Raw genomic sequence first — 18,272 nt, forward strand, 5'->3', positions numbered from 1 at the left:
AAGTTCATTTGTATTGTGGGGGTTTTTTTTGGTCGTTGTTGTTTGTTTTTGTTTTAGATTTCACATATAAGTGATACCATATGATATTTGTCTTTCTCTGTCTGGCTTACTTCACTTAGTATAATTATCTCTAGGTCCATCCATATTGCTGCAAATGACATTATTACCACCACATTAAAAAGAATAAAATACCTAGGTGCTGGGAAAACTGGACAGCTACATGTAAAAGAATGAAATTAGAACACTCCCTAACACCATACACAAAAATACACTCAAAATGGATTCGAGACCTAAATGTAAGACGAGACACTATCAAACTCTTAGAGGAAAACATAGGAAGAACACTCTTTGACATAAATCACAACAAGATCTTTTTTGATCCACCTCCTAGAGTAATGGAAATAAAAACAAAAATAAACAAATGGGACCTAATGAAACTTCAAAGCTTTTGCACAGCAAAGGAAACCATAAACAAGACGAAAAGACAACCCTCAGAATGGGAGAAAATATTTGCAAACGAATCAATGGACAAAGGATTAATCTCCAAAATATATAAACAGCTCATGCAGCTCAATATTAAAAAAACAAACAACCCAATCCAAAAATGGGCAGAAGACCTAAATAGACATTTCTCCAAAGAAGACATACAGATGGCCAAGAAGCACATGAAAAGCTGCTCAACATCACTAATTATTAGAGAAATGCAAATCAAAACTACAATGAGGTATCACCTCACACCAGTTAGAATGGGCATCATCAAAAAATCTACAAACAACAAATGCTGGAGAGGGTGTGGAGAAAAAGGAGACCTCTTGCACTGTTGGTGGGAATGTAAATTGATACAGCCACCATGGAGAACAGTATGGAGATTCCTTAAAAATCTAAAAATAGAACTACCATATGACCCAGTAATCCCACTACTGGGCAGATACCCAGAGAAAACCACAATTCAAAAAGACACATGCACCCCAATGTTCATTGCAGTACTATTTACAATAGCCAGGTCATGGAAGCAACCTAAATGCCCATCGACAGATGAAGGGATAAAGATGTGGTACATATATGCAATGCAATATTACTTAGCCATCAAAAGGAATGAAACTGGGTCATTTGTAGAGATGTGGTTGGGTCTAGAGACTGTCATACAGAGCGAAGCAAGTCAGAAAGAGAAAAACAAATATCATATATTAACACATATATGTGGAACCTAGAAAAATGCTACAGATGACCCGGTTTGCAGGGCAGAAACTGAGACACAGATGTAGAGAACAAACGTATGGACACCAAAGGGGGAAAGCCACTGGGGGGGTGGTGGGGGTGGTGTGATGAATTGGGAGATTGGGATTGACATGTATACACTGATGTGTATAAAATGGATGACTAATAAGAACCTGCTGTATAAAAAAATAAATAAAATTCAAAAATAGTTACAAGGATATATTGTACAAACTGGGGAACATAGCCAATATTTTATAATAACTATAACTGGAGCATAACCTTTAAAAATTGTGAAACACTATATTATACACCTGTAACATATAATATTGTACATCAACTATACTTCAATAATAAAAAAATTTTAATTAAAAAAAAAAGAAGTAAGTCCCTTTTAAAATAGATAGCTAGTGGGAAGCAGCCGCATAGCACGGGGAGATCAGCTCGGTGCTTTGTGACCACCTAGAGGGGTGGGATAGGGAGGGTGGGAGGGAGATGCAAGAGAGGGGAGATACGGGGATACATGTATATGTATAGCTGATTCATTCTGTTATAAAGCAGAAACTAACACACCATTGTAAAGCAATTATACTCCAATAAAGATGTTAAAAAAAAAAAAGAATACCTAGGAATAAACTTACCTAAGGAGGCAAAAGACCTAACCTCTTCTTATGAGGACACCCATATGACCTCATTTTACCTTGATTACTTCTGTAAAGGCCCTATCTCCAAATACAGTCATATTCTGTGTTATACTTGAAGTTAGGCCATTAACATATGAATTTAGTGGGGACACAATTCAGCCTTTGGCCATACAGGTAGCGTATGCTCTACCCGTAGTGTATGAAAGGGCTCAGCACCCCCAAGATGCTCAGTTAATGTGAATTCCTCTCACTGTCTCTTCAGGTTGCAGTATGAGACTCAGACTATTAATGACATCTACTCTAAAGAGATGGTCCCCTCTGAGGTTGCCCATGGGCAAATGGCTTAGAGGCAATATACTGAATATAGGAGATTTAATAGTTTTAACAGAAAATGTAATTCCACTGATACTCTTCAGACGTTTGAATTTGAACCAAACCCATGATTTCTCCGATTCACTTCCTGACAATAATAACTAGCTAACAGGGTGGATATCAAAATTATAACAAAGCGATAGCTCTGAAAGTGCCTAGGACACTGCTTGACTTCTGTTAGGTGTGTCATAAACATTTCTTCAGTTGGACATGGAGGTTTCTGGTAAAGTCCTCAGTGTTAAACAAATGTGAGATACTATATTCTCCTGCTGCCATGACTTTTGAGCTCCACTTTGGGAAGTGGAAATACCCACAGGTTATAAAAAACCCAGATTTGCTTCTCTCTTTCATGCTGTTTCTCAGGCGACTGGCTCCCTAGATGTTCGGGGCTGGGTTCGCTCCCCCATAGGTACTACCTGAAGGGGATGTTCCAGGTAGTTGCTGTTCTCCAAGGTTCTGAGGGAGGAACTGGGGTGCTTGTTCCTTCTGTTTTCACTCCTGTTGTGTGGAAATCAGTGGGAGAGCCCTGCAGGCCTCCTCTCAGGTTTCTCTGTACCTTCTCCTAAAAAGACACACACGATGTTCCACGCCCCTAGTAACCAAATGTGCTTCAAGCTCCCACACTGACTGGCTTTCTTGAAGGCAGAGCCAGGTGTGGACTTCTCACCACAGGTGCCTGTCATCCCATCTGACAAATGGTTCGTGCTCAGTGTTAACTCAGTGGATGCCACCTTTCCCCATTCTCAGCTGAATGGCCTTCACAAGTAGTAGAAATCCCTCTCGGGCTTTCATAGTTCCCAGAACCTTCTCCATCTCCATAGAGATATTGTCTTGGTGAGGGCTTCCCTCGGCTGTCTGATCCCCATGGGAATGGGGAGGGTTCATGGAAGAGAGAAATTTCAATTTGTGTGCTTCAGCAAGAAACTGCAGGGACAAGAGTCGGCCTGTAGTTGTTTGGTGATCTCATTTCTCTCCAAGCCAGCTCTTTTTGCTTTCTATTTTTGTTTTCTTTGTCCTCTGAGGCCTTACCCATCCAAATGCTCTTGTTATGAAGTCCAGAATGTGAGTCAAATGGCTGTTTTGGGCCGATAGGGGATTGCCTGCCCTTTCTTGATGGGAGATCAGCGTGGGGAATAAATCACAAATTCAGTTCTGCTTGGAAAGGCTGGCGTGGACATTCAGTGAGCAAACGCATTTGAAGGATATGATTGACCAGTCCCATTTGTTGAGGTTTTCCTTTACAGTCAGCAGAGATGCTTTTAGGCTCCCAGAACCATCTGGAAGGCCCAGTGACGTCAAAAGGAGAAAGATTTTATTGGATTTTTCCCTTCAAAGGAAAATTTGGTTTATGTGTGGGATCCTAAATAGCACTTCATTTTTATTTTTAGAAAAACCTCATTGGGTTATAGTGATTCCTCTGTAGTGGTCAATATTGACTCTCTTGAGTAGACAGGTGATTATTTTAATTTGTTAGCACAGGGGAAGCCATTTTTTCCAAAAAGTTGGTTTAATTGAGGTGATGTTTACATGCTGATATAGTGTACCTGGGGGAAAAAATGGGTCCCGATGAGATTTCCTGACACATGGTATATATAGATTATTGCTGTAGCTGGGTGGCCCTGCTTCTGCTCTGGAAATAGGTGTCCTTATTCTGAAAAGGAAAGGGATTTATTCCTATAGTGATAGCTAAATAGGAGGGCATATTATGGCTCCTTGCAGACAACGAAGGATATTAATGGCTACTTTGCTTTTAATATATTTATTCCCTGCAATTACTCAGTGAGTCCTATCAATTTTCCCATCACAGCCATACCTCAGATATTATGGGTTTGGTTCCAGACAACCCCAATAAAGGGAATATGGCAATAAAGCGAGTCACATAAATTTTTTGGTTTCCCAGTGCATAGAGAGGTTATGTTTACACCATACTGAAATCTATTCAGAGTGCAATAGAATTATGTCTAAAAAAATCAATGTACATGCCTAATTAAAAATAATTTATTGCTAAAAGATGATAGCCATCATCTGAGCCTTCAGTGAGTCATAGTCGTTTGTGGGTGGAGGGTCATGCCTCAATATTGATGGCTGCTGAGTGATCAGGGTGGTGGTTGCTGAAGGCTGGGGTGGGTGTGGTGATTTCTTAAAATAAGACAATGATGTTTGCTGCATCAATTGACTCTTCTTTTCACAAATGATTTCTCTGTAGCATCAATGCTATTTGATAGCATTTTAACCACAATAGAACTTCTTTCAAAATTGGAGTCACTACTCTTAAGACCTACTGCTTCTTTGTCAACTGTTTATGTAATATTCTAAATCCTGTTGTCATTTCAGTAGTCTTCACAGCATCTTCACCAGAGTAGCTTCCATCTCAAGAAACCACCTTCTCTGCTCATCTGATGCAATTCCTCACCTGTTAAAGTTTTTTCATGAGATTACAACAATTCAGTTACAGCTTCGAGCTCCATTTCTTTTACTGTTTCCACCACATCTTCAGGTACTTCCTCCACGGGAGTTGTGAAGCCCTCAGGTACTTCCTCCACGGGAGTTGTGAAGCCCTCAAAGTCATCCATGAGGATTGGAATCAACTTCTTCCAAACTACTGTTCATGTTCATATTTTGACCTTTTCCCATGAATCATGAATTTTCTTAATGGCATCTAGAATGGTGAATCCTTACCAGAAGGTTTTCAATTGACTTTGCTCAGATCCATCAGAGGAATCCTTATTTATGGCAGCTATCACCTTACGAAATGTATTTCTTAAACACTAAGACTTGAAATTGAAATGTCTCCTTGATCCACGGGCTGAAGAATGGATGTTGTGTTAGTAGACATGAAAACAACATTCATTTCATTGTACATCTCCATCAGAGCTCTTGGGTGACCAGGTGCATTGTCAATGAGCAGTAATACTTTGAAAGGAATTTTCTTTTTCTGACAGTAGGTCTCAACAGAGGGGCTGAAAATATTCAGTAAACCATGTTATAAAACAGATGTGCTATCATCCAGGTTTTGTGGTTCCATTTACAGAGCACAGGCAGAGGAGATTTAGCATAATTCTTAAGGGCCCTAGGATTTTCAGAATGGTAAGTGAGCACTGACTTCAACTTAAAGGCACCAGCTGCATAAGCCCCTAACAAAAGAGTCAGCCTGTCCTTTGAAGCTTTGAAGCCAAGCACTGACTTCTATCTATGAGAGTCTTAGATGGCATCTTCTATCCAATAGAAAGCTAATTCATCCACACTGAAAGTCTGTTGTTTAGTGTAGCCGCCTTCATTAATTACGTTAGCTACATCCTCTGGGTAACGTGCTGCAGGTTCCACATCAGCACTTGCTGCCTCCCCTAGCACTTTCATGTGATGAAGACAGCTTCTTTCCTTAATCCTCATCATTAACCTAGTTTCCTTGAAGGAACCTCTGCTAGCTTCAGACTTTTCTTCTGTTGCTTCCTCACCTCTCTCAGCCTTCACAGAACTGAAGAGAGGTGGGACCTTGCTCTGGATTAGACTTTGGTTTAAGAGAACATTGTGGATGGTTTAACCTTCTATCCAGGACACTAAAATTTTCTCCATATCAGCGACAGGGCTCTTTATTTCTTATCATTCATATGTTCACTGGAGTAGCACTTTTAATTGCCTTCAAGAACTTTTCCTTCGCATTCACAACTTGGCTAATTGGCACAAGAGACCTAGCTCTTGCTCTGTCTCAGCTTTTGAGATGTCTTCCTCACTGAGCTTAAGCACTTCTTACCTTTTGATTTACAGTGAGAGATGTGTGACTCTTCCTTTCACTTGAACACTTAGAGGCCATTGCAAGGGTTACTCATTGGCCTAATTTCAATACTGTTGTGTCTCAGGGAATAGGAAGGCCCAAGAAGCGGGAGAGAGACAGGGGAAGGCTGGTGGGTGGAGCAGTCAGAACACACACAACATTTATCCCTTAAATTGGCTGTCTTATAGGGGCACGATTTGTGGTGCCCCAAAACAATTACAGTAGTAATATCAAAGATCAGTGGTCACAGATCACCATAACAAATATAATAATAATTTAAAATCTGAAATATTGTGAGAATTACCAAAATGTGATACAGAGACATGAAGTGAACAAATGCTGTTGGAAAAATAGCATCGATAGACTTGCTTTACGCAGGGTTGCCACAAACCTTCGGTTTGTAAAAGATGGAATAAATGTGAGGTGCAATAAAGTGAGGCACAATAAAATGAGGTGTGCCTGTCTACAGATGAGGAAACTGCTTCAATACCCACAGCAGAATATAAAGGAACTGAAATTCAAACTTAGGTCTAATCTGATTTTAAAGCTTTTGCCCTCAAGTGCTACATTCTCCTGCATCTCAATTTAGGGGTTATCTAATCAGAATGTCCCTACAGTAGCTCTCAAAGTATGGTCCCGAGGCCAGTATTATTAGCATTACCTGGACACTTGTCAGAATTGCAAATTCTCAAGCTACCTCAAATGATTACATCAGAAATTCTGGGGGCTCAAGCTTGAGTATCACGGCCCCAAAACATTCCAAACAGGTAGTTGTATAACCTCTCCGTGTGGCTCTTACATCCCATAATGCAGTCATTCTCTCTGCTCTGCTTGTTTAACTGAACCAATCATTAGAAAGTTCTTCCTTATACTGGAGTATAATTTGCTTCTCTTCATCGTTCACTCTTTGGTTCTGGTTCTGCTGTTTGTCTCGTCAACAAAATAGCTGAATGTAGCTATTGAAACTCACATGATCAACAACAGGAAATTGCTAAGGTATTAAAAAGAGCTTGTCTGATGGAACATGTGAAGTTTGAATGCCAGCTTCCTTTTTTTGTACATTTACCACAGATGCTTTATTCTTTGTCTCACAAATAAGATAGAAGCGGAACATTTTTGAAAAGGGGAAAAAAGAAAGACTGAGGAGTCAGGGTTCAAGGCTCCGCTATGTCTTTAGGATATAGCCCTTCTAGTAGCTCTGGACCTGGAAGATGTTCTGTTTCCTCCAAAGTCATAGGTCAGATATAAAATCTCTCATGATGAGCAAAGTGGATCACTGAAACTTGAGGGAGTTTCAGAGCAGGGTGAGACTAGGTTGGTGAGAGTTGCTGTAGGTCAGAGTGGAAGGAGAGTTTAGAAGACCAGAAATCATATGTGACGAGCAGATGATTGAATCTTTGCCCTTGGAACTAAAGGTGAAGTTCATGTACTTGTTTCTTAACTTGGCTACCCCAGAAAACAAAGCTTCCATGCTATGACTGCATTACATGCTATCTTGGGAGGGAAAGGAGTGAGGGGAAAGGGATGTGATTCAAGAATAGAGGGAAAGCCAACACAACAATGCGTCACTGAGTTATCTTCTACTCCGTATGAGTACGTGCTTGATTCTGCTGGACCGGCTTTTCAAAGCTAGATTGTTATTCTTTGGGGAGAAAGAAAATTTATTCACTGGTTTCCATCTACCATCTGTTAAAAGTTCCACCCACAGAGTCTTAACTTCCCCAAACTCTGGGTCATGCATGTGTGGGCTCCATGTTGGGTCCTACACCATCCCATGCCTCATGGTCAATGGGATGGGAGGCGAGAGGCACTTGGCATAGGCATGAGATGAGGCACTGTCAGGTTTTACCTGTGTGAAATTGGTCAGAACCCAGGCAGAACTGATGGCCACAGTGGTGGCTAGAGCAAGAGTCAAGTGAGGCTGAGAGGCTCTGAAATTGCACAGAAGAGGTTTCTGATATAACACCCTTAAAGTAATTTTGAAAAAAAAAAGAACATCCTTTTACATTATAAGGTCGATGTCTAAATTTTTTTTTGTCATTAGTTTAAATAATGGCAAAGGATAGCATTCCTAGCTTATCATAAATGCTGATTAACATTTTAAAACAAAATTGGGTTCTGGTTTCAGGTATGATGACTAAGACTCTACTGGATGACCATTCAACTTCCATCCACGTAGAAAATAGCTGCAAAGTCTGGACCTAACACCAAACCAAACAACCAAAAAACCAGAAAATCAGTATCTGAAGGTACTGGAGAGCAAGTAGAAGTATACTAACTCTGGTGGGAAGTTCATACTTGTTTGGAGAGGGAAGACTGAATTAAATAAATAAATTTCTGTCTCTGCGGCATTTAGCTTGAGGCTAAGTACAGCCTGCATGTGGCAACAGCACACGTGACAAAACTTGCAATCTTTCAGGCCTGGAGAATAAGAAAATTGAAGTTAGGCAACTTACTAACTTTAATACTAAAGAGCGTGGGTAAATTCTGGAAGGGAAGAACCAGAGTGGGGACCCCCAAATGCTATCTATCCACATCTCTGATAGGACTCCTGAACTACGCATGGGCAGAACAGACTCAAAGCAGCCAATTAAAGATGAAAAAGATCTGAAGAGACCCAAGTTGCCATATAAGAAACAGAGTTTGCAATTCAAGCCCAGCCACGGAAAAATACCTGCTAAAACAAATTTCCTCTTTGGAGAAAAATAACAGAATCCATATTTTCCACACTATGGCATTCATAATGTTCGGCATAGAATTCCAAGTTACGTTTCGCATGAAGGAACACGGAAATAAAGCATATTCTCAAAAGAAAAGAACATGAAACGGATCAGACGCTGAGATTAAATGGATGTTGGAACTAACAGACAATGATTTTAAAGTAGCTATTATAATTATTCTCAATAAAGTAAAACATATGTTTTTAATAAAGGAAAGTCTCAGTAAATACAAAATTATTATATCATTCTTTTCACCATATCCATTTGAATTTTAGTATTATAGTGATTAAATATTAAAAAATTGCACAAACATTTCTTTTTTAATGGTCATAAATTTTACATTTTTTCTCCTTGAAATAAAAATTTCATTTTACTAGTCCCACAGAATTTTATCTAAATATAAAATAATATGGTTCAAATATTTTGATTATTATCATAATTCTCTTAAAATGCATTTAAAATTTGCTTGTTTTTTTTTTTTTTTTTTTTTTTTTTGGTAGTTTAGAATCTTTAGTCACACAACATCAAGAATAGGTTAGTTCCAGGGCAGTGCGCCATTCCATCACCTGAGACCTTCTCTCCCCCCTGCACACTCCACAACGCAGTATAATCAAACGGCGCCTTCATCTAGAATAGAATGTTTAAATACCTGTTCAATAACTGTCCTTGCTTCTTTGTGGTGTTGGGAAAGGAAAAAAAAGAAACAAAAACCAAAAAATCAAGAAAGCAACAGAACCCAAACCCTTTGCAAGCCGCTTGGTACCTATATTCCCAGGGCATTTTTAGTGGAGTTTCTCCTGGTCCCTGACCTCTGCCCTACTACATCAGTGAGGACAGAGGCCGTGGGACAGGTTTGGGCATCCGTACTGGAGTAGAAAGAGAAAACAAACACAAGTCGGGCCACAAGTGGATTCTGGCACATTTTTAGATGAAGTTAAAAATGTCATGGCGTGCACAGGGAGCAGGCAAAGGACTTTTCCATGGGAGGTAATGCCTGTAGGCAGAATAAACTGTCCAGTCTACTCTTGGGGAGGAGCTCCCTGCGGTAAGAACAGAGGAACTAGGGGGCCTCGAGGAAGGTGTTGGCTCGGAAGATGGAGGAGACGATCTCGCCGGTGGCGTTGATGGTGCCTTCGCTGTCTGAGCTGGACTCAGAGTCGCTGCTCCCAGAGTAGGCGCCCAAACCTGGGAGGATGCCGATACATACAGCAGCGGAGGGGCGGTCGATGGAGGGAGGGACCACTCAGAGATGTGCTTCCACGAGACAAGCAGGATGGGGCTTATTGATTCTTGTCATCTGGGTCAGGGTCCGACTGCAGTCTTTTCACACTGTTGCCACTCTCTGAGCTCTTATGCTTCAGAGCTCCTGCCGACAGCTTTGCCTGGGAGAACTTGGTCTTGGTTTCTGTGGGTTTCACAGCCACTTTCTTCTCCACTTCCTTCTTGTTTTCTTGAGAAATTCCAACCTTGTTGAGATTACGTCTGTATTCCTTCAGTGCTTTCAGTTCTTCTCTTCCCTGCTTTTCTATTAGTTCCTGCTGCCGAGAAACCTCATCAAGGAAGTTGGTCTCATCTTCGTCTAAGCCTCTCACCATGTTTTTCAATTTGAACTGTTCTTCATACTCTTGCTGCTTCCTATCTTTCTGTTCCTGTTAGCCTTTCATACAGAGACCGAGGGTCATAAACCTCCTCTGGGCATTCTCCTGGATCTTCAGGTTTTCGAACTTTTCGAACTTTCTCCCATTCTTCTTGCCTCCTTTTGTGCCGTTCATCTAATTCTGCCTCAGACACAAACCTCTTTTTGATAACAAGGTTACCATCATCCCCTCCACCCATAATGGAACAGTCTACCAGCGTGCAGGAGGCGAGACCCCCTCACCTTGGCGGTGCCCACCCCAAACTGCCACCACAAGGGCCGCTCGCTCTTAAGGAAAAAGAAAAAGAAAGTAAAAACAGCCATTTAAAATTTTTGTTTTCTGTACTAGCATAAGGTTCTAGGTGTTAAAAGTCTATTTTAAATTGAATCATTATTCTATATAGTATTACTATAGAATTGGTCAAAACAATGCAAGTATATTACACATTTTGATAGCTATTCAATGGAATAAGATTTTATTGCAAATGCATATCTTGATAAAACAGATGAGGTTATTTTATTTTTTCTGTTTGTTTCTATATTCTTGGATGGATATTACTTACTGCTAGTGTAAGTTAATGTTTTTATTTTTTATAGGTATAAATTTCGAGAAACTGCATTCATATAAGTGGATAGAACTGAAAGGGGGATTATATCAGCAGTCAATAGTTACTGTTCACTAAAAATGATTCTTTATGATCCATCAACTAACATCTTCCATTTTGTAGAAAGCAAAGAATTGGAAACCACCTGATTTATGAATATTCTTTTCCCTAGTTCATTAGAGACACTCACTTTCTTATCACAAACACAATATTTAATTGTTGCATTTTTAGTGCCCTGGGGTTGTTTTTTTTTTTTTTTTTTTTTTTAACACTCTGGGGCAATGCATTGAAGTAAGTTTAGAATGGATGAGAGGTGAGTTTTTCTTTCATTAAGTTGGACAGGGATAATTAGTGGTCCAGGAAAACTCAGCTTGAGCAACCATGTTGTCACCCGTATCAACGAGGAATGAGTTTAAACAGAAATTGAAAATCTAGAAACTGATCCTGTTGAAATTGTGCACTAATATGTACTTCCTGGAAACTCTTTATGTATGTGAATGCGTGCTCTAGTTTGCAGATCACTGATTTAGATAATCAGGGTGCTGGAAACCACCCACTGGTTAAGAGACCTCAAAGGGAGGGAGTTTAAGAATCAGTTTTGTTTTTCTTTTTTACCTGAAAAGGTGAGAAAGGATCTCAGACTAACACTAGCCAACAGATTAATGTGAAACAGGAAAAACTTGAGGTGGTACAGACTAACACAGTATCCAAAGTGCAGCTAACAACAGTGAAATCTTGGATTTCTCAAGGAGATGGAGAAAAAAAATTCTCATCTGAGCAGTGTAATGCAGTGAATACGTGCATAAAAATACAAAGAAACAAAGATGGAGAAGATCATCAGATGTGATAAAAGTAGCAGTACCAGCAGCACTTGTAGTTAAGGATAGAAAGTCATTTTTAGTAGATGCTGGATTTGAGTAAGTGCACTGGAGTCTGAGGAAGCCCGTGGAAATAGCCTACTTCTAGAGGTATTAATAATAACAGAACAAAACCGTCAGTTTCAGGCAGGTTCAACTGAGGACTTACTTAAATACAAGGTGAAATAAGAAGCTATTTAGAACTGAAATAGTGATGGCACATGACTGAGTTCACTAAATGTAGTTACTTTTGACAGCACTGGTGAAGAAAGCAGGGTTCAGGTCTTATGCTATCACATCCTTTCTACACCTGCCTCTTGCTGTGTCATGTGACCAAAGAGTTTAATGGAGATTAGACCAGATAATTGCTAAACTTCCTTCTAGTTCTAACATCCTATGGAAGAACACTCTGCAAATGTTCATAGCAGCATTATTCATAAAAGTAAAAAAGTGGAAATAATGAATGGGACAAAAATAAAGGTGGAATAATGAATGGACAAATAAATGTGGTATATCCACTCAATGGAATATTCTTTGGCAATAAAAAGGAATGAAGGGCTTCCCTGGTGGCGTAGTGGTCGAGAGTCCGCCTGCCGAGGCAGGGGACACGGGTTCGTGCCCCGGTCCGGGAAGATCCCACATGCCGCGGAAAGGCTGGGTCCGTGAGCCATGGCCGCTGAGCCTGCGCATCCGGAGCCTGTGCTCCACAACGGGAGAGGCCATAACAGTGAGAGGCCCACGTACCGAAAAAAAAAAAAAAAAAAAGGAATGAAGTACTGATATATGCTACAATATGGATGAACCTTGAATACATTATAATAAGTGAAAGAAGCCTGACAAAAAGACCACATATTGTATGATTCCATTCATGTAAAATGTTCATAACAGGCGAATCTATATAGACAGAAAGTTGATTAGTAGTTGCTTCAGCTTAGGGGTTGGGGAGAAATGGGGATGACTGCTAATGGGTACCAGGTTTGTTTCTAAGATGATAAAAAGTGATTGTGATTATTACACAAGTGTGTGACTATAGTAAAAAACTACTGAAATATACTTTTAAATGGGTAAATTGCATGGGATGTGAATTATATCTCAATAAAGTTTTAATTTTTTTTCAAAAGAACATTATGAAAGAATTTTTAAGAAGAGAAAAGAGCTTGGATCCTGGCACAGACATAGGACTGTTCTGTTTTGACAGAGATTCTAAAAGGAGACAAAGGCCAGGAGTAAGTAGGGATGAGGGGCTAATTAGGGAGGTTAGGGCAGACAGCCAGTAGCCTGAGGAGAGTGGGCATTTGGTGGTAGGGGAGGATGCTGGCGAGATGTCCTGAAATGGAAAAGGAGGGTATCTTAAGGCAGACTCTCTGCCTCAAGCCTTGTCTTTTGCCAGATTTGCACCTGGGCATGTCTTTCTAAATGGACCCCGCTTGGCCCTCTACCCCCATATTCATATCCAGGCAGCTAAAGACACAACTTTTCTCTCAGTTCTTTTAAACTCTTGTTGAAATGTCTTCATCTTCCCTAGCTTCTGCCTCTTTTGACATAAAGTCCTTCTCCTCTTTTCATTGGGTGCATACCGGGTACTTTCTCTCTCCTAGGTTTTGACTTTTATATTTCATTTATTCTTCCCTTGGGTCTTTTGTGACCTTATCATAAAGGTTTATTACATATAAATGTGAAGATTCACTAATACACTTAAGATGAGGGAAACCAATGTAGCAATTGCTGATAAGATGAATCATTGTATACCATAAAAATAAGTACAAAGCTATCTGACATTTATTTTCAATAATTTACACAATAAAGAAATTAAGAGCCACCTTAAATTTTTTTTTTCTGTATTCTCATTTATTCTCTAACCAGTAAGGACACAGTTTTATGTCTTATCCAGGGTTTAGCCAAAGTATCATCTAACTTTCTACACAACTAAAACTAATGCTAGATTTCACATTCATTCATTAATCTAATCATTCATTCACTCATTTAACAAATGTTTATTGAGCATCTACTGTGGACTAGGCATCTTGCTAGATGCTAGAAATATAATGATGAAAAAAGGGGCAGAGTTCTCCTGGCTCTTGACACATACAATCCAGCATGAGAGACAGACGTTAAGCAAATAATCACACAACTTCCATAAATAATGATATAATTTAAATTATGATGTTTTATAAAGGATAGATATAAGGTAATGTTATATATTGGGTTGGTCAAAAAGCGCCTTCAGTTTTTTTTTTTAATTAATTAATTAATTTTTATTTTTGGCTGTCTTGGGTCTTCATTGCTGCTCGCGGGCTTTCTCTAGTTGCGGCGAGTGGGGGCTACCCTTTGTTGCGGTGTGCAGGCTTCTCACTGTGGTGGCTTCTCTTGTTGCGGAGCACGGGCTGTAAGCTCACGGGCCTCAGCAGCTGTGGCACACGGGCTTCAGCAGTTGTGGCTCGCGGGCTCTAGAGCGCAGGCTCGGTAGTTACAGCGCAAGGGTTTAGTTGCTCCACGGCACGCGGGATCTTCCGAGACCAGGGCTCGAACCCATGTCTCCTGCATTGGCAGGCGGATTCCTAACCACTGTGCCACCAGGGAAGCCCAGTGCCTTCGGTTTTTAGGTAAAAATAAAAGACACATTTTTCATTTTCACCAAGAACTTTACTGAACAATGTATTCACCCTTTTGTCCCACTACCTTCTGCCATTTTCCAGGCAACTTCATAATTCCATCTTCCCAAAACTTTTAATCTTTTTCAGCAAAGAACTGTTCCAGGTGCCTTTTGCAGTATTCCAGGGAATTGAAATGTTTTCCATTAAGAGAATTTTGTAAAGACTGAAATAAATGGAAATCCAAAGGTGCAAACGCCTGGTGAATATGGCACATGAATCAGAACTTCCCAGCCAAGCTGTAACAGTTTTTGCCTGGTCATCAAAGAAACATGCAGTCTTGTGTTATCCTGATGGAAGATTACACATTTTCTGTTGACTAAGTCTGGCCACTTTTCGTCGAGTGCTGCTTTCAGTTGGTCTAACCGGGAGCAGTACTTGTTGGAATTAATCATTTGGTTTTCTGGAAGGAGCTCATAATAGAGGACTCCCTTCCGATCCAACCATATATACAACATCACCTTCTTTGGATGAAGACTGGCCTTTGGTGTGGTTGATGGTGGTTCATTTCGCTTGCCCCGCAATGTCTCCTGCTCCACAGTATTGTACAGTATCCATTTTTCATCACCTGTCAAAATTTGTTTTAAAAACAGAATGTTTTCATTACATTTAAGTAGAGAATGTCATGTGGAAATATGGTCAAGAAGGTTTTTGTTCTCTTAACTTATGTGCAACGCAAACTTCAAAGTGATTAACATAACCAAGCTGGTGTAAATGATTTTCAGTGCTTGATTTGGACATTTTGAGTATGTCAGCTATCTCCTGCATGGTATAATGTTGATTGTTCTCAGTTAATGACTCAATTTGATCACTATCAACTTCAACTGATCTACCTGATCATGGAGCTCTGTCCAGCAAGAAATCTCCAGCACAAAACTTCCCAAACCACTTTTGACACGTTCGATCAATCACAACACCTTCTCCATACACTGCACAAATCTTTGTGTTTCAGGTGCATTTTTACCTTTCTTGAAATAAAAAAGCATAATATGCTGAAAATGTTTTCTTCCATCTTCAATATTAAAATGGCTACACAAAAATTCATGAATTTTGATGTTTTTTTAAAAAAATGCACGTTGATATGACAGTTGTTGTAATAAAATCTAACAAAATTGTTTCGAATGAAGTTCGAAGAACTAAGCACTACTAGAGCCATCTTATGGGAAAAAATGAACGAAACTTTTGGCCAAACCCAATATAACAGGGCTCCTTCTTTCTTGATTTTCTTCCTGCACTTATTTGATAAAGAAGCCCATGAAAATATGGGAGGGGATTTTCAAGTTACTGAATATTTTAAAAGATATTAAAATTTAAATCTTTCAAGTAAGTGCTTTAATTAACTCAAGTACAGCTGTCTTTACTTTAGTGAATAGATCACTCACTTGTAAAGCAACATTAAAAAGTTTTAATAACTTTTAATTTAAGTATAACCTACGTAGGGAAAAGTGTGGAGATCATATGTATACAACTCAATGATTTTTTACAGACTGAACACACCTGTGTAACCAGACCCTAAATCAAGAAACATTATTAGAACCTCAGAAGTTCCATACATGCCTACTTTTCTTCACCAAATTCAGTTTACAAGAGGACTAGTAGCTTTGAGCACTTGTTATGTGCTAGGCTCAATGCAAAGTCTTTTATAGACCCCATATTATGTGAAGAGCAGTTTTTTTCTCTCTTTTGTTTTAAATTACTCCCTGAGAATCTAATTGACATCCATCATTTAATTAGCAAATTCATCCTTTTCAGATAGCCAGAACAGTATCCTTCAGCCCAGCACAGATAGGACTCTGCAGTTCTGCTTTCCTGGAGACTTTCCACAAGTGCAGGAAATTTCCATGATGGCAGTGGCCTTGGAGCCCATGAATAGAAGCAGGGAAGTAGCAGTTTATCTGGATGGCTGTGTGCCAGGCCCTTAAGCAATCGGGTGCCAGGATTTCTTAATTTGCTGTTCCATATCTCTTCCTTCCCCAAGGAGAAGAGTCAGCCTGCATGCCTCTCTCCAATCCCCTCACCATAAAGTCCTCCTTAAGGATAACTAAGATTGATTTGCTAACTTCTCTGAATAGTGAAGGTCACTGTAAGGTGAGCATCTCTTAGCCAACTGTAATCACTCAAAGCTCTGAAGAAATTTATATCTAGTATTTGGGACACCATCTCTTTGAATTCTAGGGGCTTGTGGAAGGGGATTGCAGTGGGGTTTTAAGGAGTCTGGCTGGAAAAGAAAAACAAAGGAATCCAAAGGACTCTGGGAGAAATAGAGACAGAAAAAGTTACCTACTGCCCAAAGGAGGTTTGGATCTCTAGGAACAATACTAAGAAAGTTTACAAGCAGTTTTGTGGGGTTTTTTTGTTTTTTTTTTTTTTTTTTTGCTTTAGAGACCAATCTAGATGAGAAAGCAGGAACAGGAACCAAGGACTTAATATTGTTATCAATTATCCTAGGAGCTATAGGGGACAAAATGTATTGGTGAGGTTATACCTACCAGAAACTGTGCTGGTGAGACCTAGCCTATTTAGATGATAAGGTGGCTGCATACTTATTATTATGGTACATGCTAGGTTGGGAGGAGTAGTGTGATCTCTGGAGATTAATAAAGTACCATGGGCAGGACATACCTTGGGCACTGGTGAAAGGGAAAGCCATCTCTGTGGTTTCTCCAAGACATAATAAACATCTCCTTATTATAAAAACAAATATGTGAACAAACAATAAGAAAACTACTTCTAACTGATCCTGACAAGTTCCAAAGTCCCCTAATAATTTGCCTCTTTGTGCGAGGCACTGAAATCCCCAGAAACAATGTGGGTGTCTTGTAGCTGGTGAGATCTCAGAATTTCTGACTAGGTCTTCTATAAAACCTAGGCTTCTCCTAGGCCCTTGGTGCTTTTTGAGTATGTGCTGATTTTCCACCATTGTTCTTTCTGGCGATGTGAAAGGCTGTGTCATATCTCTCCCACCTCCACCCCAACCTCAATCTCATGTTTTTTCCATTGTGGGGAGACAACTTTGCTTTTCCTTTGCTGAGAATCTTGAGGTCACCATGCAAGGTCTTCCTTACTTTCTCTCACTTCTCTCCTCTGCCCCTTAGCACAGTCTTTTCACATGGGCTTTGTTGATTTTTCTCCTGTTTCAAAGGACAAAACTCCTTCTTGCATCCCAAAGCCATTCTCTGTGCTTCTTCTCTGGGACTGTGTTCCTCAGTAATTTCATTTCTCTCATAATTTTGTTTTAAACTTTTATTGTAACATTTTCCAAACATATACAAAAGTAGAGAGAATAGAATGATTCCCTCATATACCCTTCACCCACATTCAAAAAATTATCAACATTTTTGCCCACTTACTTTATCACTTTTTCCCTTCTCTCTTTGCATCGTATCTTGAAGCAAATTCCATCATTGTCTCAGAATGTCTTTTTACAATTGGTTTGTTTAAATTAGGATTCAAACAGGGCTTACATATATTTGAGTGCTGTGTCACTTCATTTTTATCTAATCCAAACATTTCCCCAGCCCCCTTCTATTTTCTGCCATGTTATTGACTAGTGAGGAAAGCAGATCAGTTCTACAAAATGTGCCACAATCTGAATTTTTCTGATTGCTTCTTGGTGTTATTTAACTAGGTGCTCAATCGCCTGTATCTTCTATAGCCTGGAAATTAGACTTAAAGGCTGATTAGTTTCAGGGTCTCCCCTACCCTCTTACTTCTCTTGTTTTATGATCTGTGTCATGCACAAATAGCTCATGACTATTCATTATAAAGCGTTTGCTTTTCTCTCTGTGCCCAGACGGCCT

At 39.7% G+C, this 18,272-nt stretch overlaps 1 long non-coding RNA gene and 1 pseudogene across 2 annotated transcripts in view; both read right to left on the reverse strand.

Moving 5' to 3' along the window:
• LOC307194894 overlaps positions 1 to 18,272 on the reverse strand; it is a 182,928-nt gene that overhangs the window by 90,553 nt on the left and 74,103 nt on the right. The window lies entirely within an intron of this gene.
• Positions 9,585 to 10,732, reverse strand: LOC307196204 (PSME3-interacting protein-like; annotated as a pseudogene). The gene has a single exon. The product of its transcript is annotated as a PSME3-interacting protein-like (transcript).

Source organism: Stenella coeruleoalba, assembly GCF_951394435.1.
Source record: "Stenella coeruleoalba genome assembly, chromosome: 1".
NCBI lineage: Eukaryota > Metazoa > Chordata > Mammalia > Artiodactyla > Delphinidae > Stenella > Stenella coeruleoalba.